This window comes from Rhinopithecus bieti, unplaced genomic scaffold, assembly GCF_001698545.2.
Source record: "Rhinopithecus bieti isolate Rb0 unplaced genomic scaffold, ASM169854v2 scaffold_50799, whole genome shotgun sequence".
Taxonomy (NCBI): domain Eukaryota; kingdom Metazoa; phylum Chordata; class Mammalia; order Primates; family Cercopithecidae; genus Rhinopithecus; species Rhinopithecus bieti.
This window is the reverse complement of record NW_016819917.1, coordinates 213,941-222,469: the sequence shown is the minus strand read 5'-3', so window position 1 is coordinate 222,469 and position 8,529 is coordinate 213,941. Positions and strand designations below refer to the sequence as shown.

The following is an 8,529-nucleotide window of genomic DNA, read 5'->3' as shown; positions in this document are numbered from 1 at the left end:
AAAAAAAAAAAAAAAAAAAAAAAAAAAAGAAGTATTGCTCTCATACTTGAGAAAAATTATAACCATTTTTACCAAAGACACCAGTTTCACAAGCCTCCCCACAGTTTTTTTTTTGTTTTGTTTTGTTTTGTTTTGTTTTGTTTTGTTTTGTTTGAGACGGAGTCTCGCTCTGTCGCCCAAGCTGGAGTGCAGTGGCCGGATCTCAGCTCACTGCAAGCTCCGCCTACCGGGTTCACGCCATTCTCCTGCCTCAGCCTCCTGAGTAGCTGGGACTACAGGCGCCCGCCACCTTGCCCGGCTAGTTTTTTGTATTTTCAGTAGAGACGGGGTTTCACCGTGTTAGCCAGGATGGTCTCGATCTCCTGACCTTGTGATCCGCCCGCCTCGGCCTCCCAAAGTGCTGGGATTACAGGCTTGAGCCACCGCGCCTGGCCAAGCCTCTCCACAGTAACACCACAGTCTCCATGAGCCCTAATGTGCTAAGAATAATGAATCTCCTGCTATTATTTAGGTTGACTTCATATGCTTAAAATAATGATGGAATAAAACATCTTGTATCATTTATTTCTGTGTATGAACTTTCCATTATAATTAGTAAGATTTTTGGAGTCAGAAACACAGTAACTCACTCAATTACCTAAAAATGTAGTACAAAATCAGGGAGAAAAGATTTCCCATTATTGGTCTCCTTTTCTAGAATTTACAATGTACTCTGTGCACATGAATACAGGACTTCCATTGGCAGCTGCTCTAATCCTGGTCCACAGAGAGCTGACAATGCATCCAGATGTGGCCCCTGAACAATCCCTGCTGCCCAACAGCACTCACACCACGGGACCCTCACCCCGTCTCCATCCATGTCTGGGTGTGAGCCCTTCCCAGGCCCATGCCCAGTGCCACCTCTTCCCAAGTTCATGTCACTGGGTCAGGAGAGACGGAATCTAAGCGAGATGAGAGGGACTGAGGGAAGGCATGGGTGAGTGTGAGCAAACCTGACAGGCAGGACGCTTCAGATTCAGAGAAGATTCCCAACTCCAAGGCCCAGCATTTCAAAAAGGAGACAGAACAATCCACCGAGAATATCATCTCACCTGAGGAGGAGCCATCCCTGACTTCTTTGCTTTCCTCTTCCTTTTCCGGGTTTCTTCCTCAGGATTTCTTCCTCACGTACCAAGAGTCTTCAGAAGTCAATCCTGAATGTTAAAAATATGTTGTTGATTGCTCAGAATCAACACACCCCCTCCCTGTAACACAACCACACATACAAAGGAGACTTCACCCTGAGGAAATATGGTCCTCTCTGCTGCCCACTGCAGCAGGGATGACAGGAAAACTACATGAATTTTGAGCCCTTTCTTCAGAACTCGCTTCCCTTCTGGAGAAGCCCACACACATGCTGTAGCAGTGGGGAGGTGGGTTGGAATGAGCTCCCCTTCAGGACACAGACCCAGCCCTGACCAAACCCCACGCAGAGGCTGGGTGTGGTGGTTCATGCCTGTTATCACAGCACTCAGAGGCCAAGGCAGGTGGATTGCTTGAGCTCAGGAGTTCGAAGCCAGCCTGGGTAATATGGTAAAATCCCATCTGTACTAAAACTACCTAAATTTTGCCAGGTGTGGTGGTGCACGTCTGTGGGTCTCTGGGCCCAGCTACTTAGGAGTCTGATGTGAGAGGATTGCTTGAGTCCAGGGGCGGAGGTTGCAGTGAGCCAAGATTGCATCACTGCACTCCAGCCTGGTGACAAGAGTCAGATTTATCTTAAAAACAAAAAAGCCCAGGTGTGGTGGCTCACGCCTGTAATTTCAACACTTTGGGAGACCCAGGCGGGCAGATCACTTGAGGTCAGGAGTTGGAAACCAGCCTGGCCAACATGGCAAAACTCCATCTGTACTAAAAATACAAAAATAAGATGGGTGTGCTGGTGTGTGCCTGTAGAACCAGCTACTCGGAAGGCTGAGGTAGGAGAATCACTTGAACCCTGGCAGGGGAGGCTGCAGTGAGCTGAGATCATGCCATTGCATTCCAGCCTGGGTGACAGAGTGAGACTCCATCTCAAAAAAATAAAAATGAAAAATAATCTGGAGAAAGCAGGGAAAGATAGCCTGCTGGTTTACCATTTTGATCCCTGGCACAGACAGTTCCTCTATTTTTGCCCCCAGTCATATAGTATACGCTTAATAGCTACTGAGTGAGTGAATGAATATGAGTGATACTAGTATGTCCTCTCTGGGGTCTCATGTGTACCAGGGTCCTGTTTGACTTTGGAATGGTCTTCATCTTGATGGGGGAGATGAGCAGGAACAACTGAGGGGGACAGCCCAGGGTCCCTCACCCAGACCAGTCTGCTTGCCCAACAGGTGGGAAGAACAAGTGTATGTTAACTCAGAAACACATCTGGCTGATCTAAGGGGTCGCTGCCTGACCCTGAGCGAACCCACATTGGCAATTAAAGCCCCTAAATTAAAAACCTTTCTGGGGCTGGGTGCAGTAGCTCATGCCTAAAATTTCAACACTTTAAGAGGTTGAGGCAGGTGGATCACCTGAGGTCAGGAGTTCAAGACCAGCCTGACCAACATGCAGAAACCCCATCTCTACTAAAGATACAAAATTAGCCAGGTGTGGTGGTGCATGCCTGTAATCCCAGCTACTCGGGAGACTGAGGGAGGAGAACCGCTTGAACCCGAGAAGCAGAGGTTGCGGTTAGCAGAGTTCATGCCATTGCACTCCAGCCTGGGCAACAAGAGCAAAACTCCATGTCAAAATACATACATACATACATACATACATACATACATAAAATAGTTCCTTGATATATTTATCAAGTACACATTGAAACAACCTAAAATCATGTATCAGGTACTAGAAAATGTTTTCAATATATGATACAGACTAGAAGCATGCAGTCCCCAGTGTAAACTGAATACAATAAATTTCATAAGCTATTTTAAAATGGTTAAAAAATACATCTAATGAATTGTGGGGACAAAGGAGAAAATTTTGAACACATATCATAGTTACAAAACAATGATGTGAGCTCATAAGATTCTACCAAAGCTTGAGAAGATTTATTTTATATTTTATTTTATTTATTTTATTTTATTTTGAGACGGAGTCTCGCTCTGTTGCCCAGGTTGAAACGCAGTGGCGCGATCTCAGCTCACTGCAACCTGCACCTCCCGGGTTCAAGGGATTCTCCTGCCTCAACCTCCTGAGTAGCTGGGAGTAAGATTACAGGCGCCCGCCACCACACCGAGCTAATTTCTGTATTTTAGTCGAGACAAGGTTTCACCATGTTGGCTAGTCTGACCTCGAACTCCTGACCTCAGGTGATCCTCCCACCTCGGCCTCCCAATGGGAGGCCGGTGCGGCTGGATCGCTTGAGCCCTGGAGTTGGAGACCAACCTGGGCAACAAGACGAAAGCCCGTCTCTAATCAAGAATACAAAAATTAGCGCGGTGTGGTGGCGCGCGGCTGTGGTCCCAGCTACTTTGGAGGCTAAGGTGGGAGAATCCCTCTAGCGCAGGATGTTGACGATGCAGTGAGCTGTGATCCTGTCACTGCTCTCCCGCCTGGGCAACAGAGACCCATCTCCAATAAAAAAGAAGAAAAAGGAAACACATGGGTCCTGGGTTGGGGGGCAGGGAATCTAAGGCCAATTAACGTGAACTTTCCAAAACTAGGCCAAAAGGAAAAACCCCATCAGAAAGAATCAAAGGCTGCTCTCCCTACCGCCCTGCCGCGTCAACCACGTCTCAGATGGAAAGGGAAAGAGCCCAGGAGTGGCCAAGGCCAAGCACCGGCCACCCCTCCATCTGCATAGGGCATAGGGCATAGATAAGGGGTAGCCCATAGAGACCTCAAAAGAAATACTTTAACCCCCAAAAACTTTGTAAACAGGGCCCTGGAGACGCTCGCTCGGGCCCACTCCTCCCTGTGGAGTGCTCTCTTGGTTGAATAGATTCCTGCTATCGCCGCTTCGTTCTTTTGTGACTTTGTGCGGGTTTTTTTTTTTTTTTTTTTTTAATTGTATGTTCAACAGCGAAGAACCTGGAAACCTCAAAGTCCAAGCCCGCCTTCCGGTAACAACAGGGACAGAATGGGATAAGAGGGTTGCCTCCAAGAAGAGCATGTTTTCCAAGGGCTGGAATTGGGGAGCAGCAGGGCCCGGCACGAGGAGGGAGGTGGAGGACGACGGCGCCTTCAGACCACGGTGGGGTCTGCAGGACCCCAGGACCAGGCAGAGAACGCAGCTTCCCCGGGACTGGGGCTGCCGCGGTGCGCTCCAGGCGCCGACAAGAGCGAGGCTGAGAGGCGCCCGGGGCGGGAATTCAGCTCGCGGGTGAGGACTTGAAACAGCGCGAGGAGGGAGGACGGATCAGGAAGGGTTTTGCGGAGGAAATTTTCGCGGTAGGTGGTGTCTTCACGCCCCCACTGCAGAAAGACAGGGGATGGGACCAGCCTCAGGGCGACTTTAAACTCAGAAGGAAGGGACTCACGGACTCCCACTTGGACGTCTCAACTTGCTCTGGGTTGAGAAAGTCGCGCCGGAATTTCCAGGTCTAGTGGGAACCCCACCTCCCTGGTATAGCAGCACCACAGACCTGGGAAGGGCAACGCCGCGGTACAACCTTCAGTCCACGCCATCCGCTTCCGGGTCTGTGCCAATCAGCGCAGGACAGAAGCCAGACCTGGGCGGAACCCCCAGGAGGTGGACGGGGTATGATTGAGGAGGGGGCGAGGGAGAGTGACAAGGGGCCTGGCGCGGGAGAGAAGAGTCCTGGGTTGTGAGGGGTCCGCGGGGCGGGAAGGGGCGGGGCCTGAGCTTTTCTACGTCTTGCTCCCCGCGCATCAGCTTTCCGGGTTTTGGAAAACTGATGCTCCAGTAAGGCTGGAGCAGCTCAGCAGTCATGGAAATAGTACTTCTCTGAGAAGTCGACGTGGGGCGGTAATTGGATCCAGGAAAGTTCCTTGCTATTGAAATTAATTTTACCAATTTAATTTCAAAGCCTTTAAGTTGTCTAGGGCAGGAAGGCAAGCTAGAATGCGAAATGCAAAGGCTTCCCTGAGCGAAACGTACAATTTCATGCCAATGGTCCGCAGAACAGAATAGAAATGCTCCTCCTTTCTATTCTCTATTTACTGAAGTGGGAGACTCCACCCTGTGCTCAGCTCCAGAGACTTCCCTAGGGCCACCCCAGGGGGTGCGGAGCGGACGGCCCAGGCCTAGGAAGAGTGAGGTCACCACCTGCTGCTTAAACACAGCAGGGATGCGGGCGACGTGGCGGGAGTGTGGGGTCCCAGCTACTCAGGAAGCAGGAGCAAGAAGATCGCTGAGCGCAGAGGTCCAGCCTGGCCAAAGACCCTCTATCCCAGAGCGCCCTCCTTCGTCTCAATAAGAAAAAAGGTGATTAAAAAAAAAAAAAAAAAAAAAAAGCACTGACATTGAAACAGTGCATATAAATTGCCCAGGTGTTCCTTACGTTTGTTATTTCACGCTGCACTTAAAATGAATTATTCTTGTCGTGGAAAAGAGTCAAACTCAGTAAAATATTTTGAGAGGTTTATTCTGAGCTAAATATGAATGACAATCAGGAGGTCCTGAGAACATGTGCCCAAGGTAATGGGGAACAGATTGTTCTTAGACATTTTAGGGAGGCATTAGACATCAATCAAACACATTTAAGAAATACATTGCTTTGGCTCAGAGAAGTGGGACAACTCAAAGAAGGTCTTCCAGGCTATAGGTAAATTGAAACATTTTCTAATTGACAATTGGTTGAGTTTGTCTAAATACCTGGGATCAGTAGCAGAAATGTTCAGGTTAAGATAGAAGATTGTGGAGACAAAGGTTGTTTTGAAGTCTTCTATTGGCTGCCCTGAAAGATAATAGATGACAAATGTTTTCTATTCAGACCTGTAAAAGGTGCTAGCTTCTTACTTAATCTCTTCAGGATTGGGAGGACCTCGAAGAAAAAGATCTAGCTATGTTAACAGAGATTCTTTACAGATGCACATGTACCCCTCACAAAGGACAGCTTTGCAGGACCATTTCAAAATATGGCAAAGAAACATGTTTTGGGGTAAAATATTTTGACTTTCTTCTTTGTCACGTTATTCCAGAGTAAGACAGGATGTATAGGACTAAATAAAACCATCTGACGAGTATTTATGGTTTGTAGGGCATGACTCCCCAGACTCCTCAGATAGGAATTTAGGCAAGATAAAAAAAAAACAGACCTTAGTCCTCATTCTCAAATCCTTTTTTTTTTTTTTTTTACATTTCTTCCTGCAATATATTTAAGTGATAAAAATTGACAACATATCAATAATTCCTAAATGTATTGTAATATTCACTTTACGTGCCTTCTGAAAATAAGTAGAAAATGTACTTTTTATCTTCAAGCTGTAGTGTTTTTTTTTGTTTGTTTGTTTTGTTTTTTTTTGAGACGGAGTCTCACTGTGTCTCCCAGGCTGGAGTGCAGTGGCACGATCTCGGCTCACTGCAAGCTCCGCCTCCCGGGTTTACGCCATTCTCCTGCCTCAGCCTCCCAAGTAGCTGGGACTACAGGCGCCCACCACCATGCCCGGCTAATTTTTTGTATTTTATTAGAGACGGGGTTTCACCATGTTAGCCAGGATGGTCTCGATCTCCTGACCTCGTGATCCACCCGCCTCGGCCTCCCAAAGTGCTGGGATTACAGGCGTGAGCCACCGCGCCTGGCTTCTGTAGTGTTTTTGTTTGTTTTTTGTTTTTCCTTAGAAACAGGACCTAGTTCTGTCACCCAGGATGGAATGCAGTGGTGGGAACGCTGCTCACTGCAACCTCAAGCTCTGGGGATCAGGCAATCCTCCCACTGCACCTCCCAACTAGCTAGGGCCACAGGCCCTCACCACCAGGCCTGGATAATTTTTTAACATTTTTTAGAGTCAGGGTTCCACTATGAGGCTCAGGCTAGCCTTGAACTCCTAGACTCAAGCAATCCTCCCACCTTTGCTTCCCAAAGTGCTGGGATTACAGGTGAACCCCCCCCCCATCCAATTGTAATCTATTTTAGGTGTTTTCTTCATTGTTCTTTCCTGAGTGTTCTATCAGGTTCGAATAACAAAGGCAGTAAAACAGGCAGTCTTCAAACATTGGGATTTATTTTCATATAGAGAATAATTATGAGATATTACTAAGGATACATCCCAGTCAGGTTATTCTGTTTTACGTGGGCCCTGAAGAAAATACAACTAAATTACAAAATTGGCTGGGCGCAGTGCCTCCTGCCTGTATTCCCAGCTGTGGCAAGCCTAGGCGAATGGATCACCCTGAGGTCAGGAGTTCGAGATCAGCCTGGCCAACACGGCGAAACCCCATCTGTACTAAAAATACAAAAATTAGCTGGGCATGGTGGCACGCGCCTATAATCCCAGATACTCAAGAGGTTGAAGCAGGAGAATCGCTTGAGCCCAGGCAGCGGAGGTTGCAGTGAGCTGAGATCTCACCACTGCACTCCAGCCTGGGCAACAGAGACTGCATCTCAAAAAAAGAAAAAAAATTATAAACTTTTAAATCACCTCATTTCTGCATGCAATAATTTTATGGCAATATCTGTAAGTTAACATGTACTATGTACTATATTTTTCACTCATATCCCTAGTTATCGAAGGTTTCATTTATCAAACACTAGTAATTTAGTTAAAACATAATTATGTTTAGGAAGAAATTAGCATATCTAAAATATTAGCAAGTTTAAAAAAGCATAATGTGGCCAGGCGTGGCGGCTCGTGCATGTTAATTCCAGCATGATGGGAGGCTAAAGCAGAAAGATAGTTAGTGGCCAAGAGTTGGAGGCCAGCCCAGGCAACATGGTGAAACCTCATCTTTATATTTTACATATTTATTTATTCATTCATCTTGGAGATGGAGTTTTGTTCTTATTGCTTAGGCTGGAGTGCAATGGTGTGGTCTCGGCTGACCACAACCTCTGCCTCCTGGGTTCATGCGACTATCCTGTCTCAGCCTCCCGAGTAGCAGGTATTACAGGCATATGCCACCATGTCTGACTAATTCTCTACTTTTACTAGAGAAGGGGTATCTCTATGTTAGTCAGGCTGGTCTCGAACTCCCGATCTCAGGTGATCTGCCCACTGAGGCCTCCCAAAGTGCTGGGATTAGAGGCCTGAACCATCGTACCCAGCCTCTATGTAGCTTTTTAAAAAATCCTTGTCGCTATCTTGTTTAGGAATAAAATTGGAGGAAGGTTTGTCTGACACTGTTTCCAGCTTGACTTTTCTCTTTGACTTAGTAATTTTTAAGTTTCTTTCATAAGCTTCTGACAAACATAATGCTTCGACACACTGATATTGCTTTATATAGATTTTCCAAAACAGTAAAGTCCAGGGGTCTGTCATGAACTGGGTTAGCGGAGGCAAGAAGATTCCCAGAAGACTCCTGGTCTCAAGCAAACCTCACATCTCAGCCTCCCAATGTGTGACGAACACAGGTGTGATCCACTGAACCCAGTGGAGTCTCCATCTCAAAAA

At 47.1% G+C, this 8,529-nt stretch overlaps 1 long non-coding RNA gene across 1 annotated transcript in view; it reads right to left on the bottom strand.

Annotated features, from left to right (window-relative positions):
• Positions 1 to 1,180, bottom strand: part of LOC108520075 (uncharacterized) — a 7,526-nt gene extending 6,346 nt beyond the window's left edge. The window contains exon 1 of the long non-coding RNA XR_001882824.1: positions 1,092 to 1,180. This is a non-coding gene — a long non-coding RNA (uncharacterized LOC108520075). The remainder of the gene's footprint in view (positions 1 to 1,091) is intronic.
• Positions 1,181 to 8,529: the final 7,349 nt, after the last annotated feature.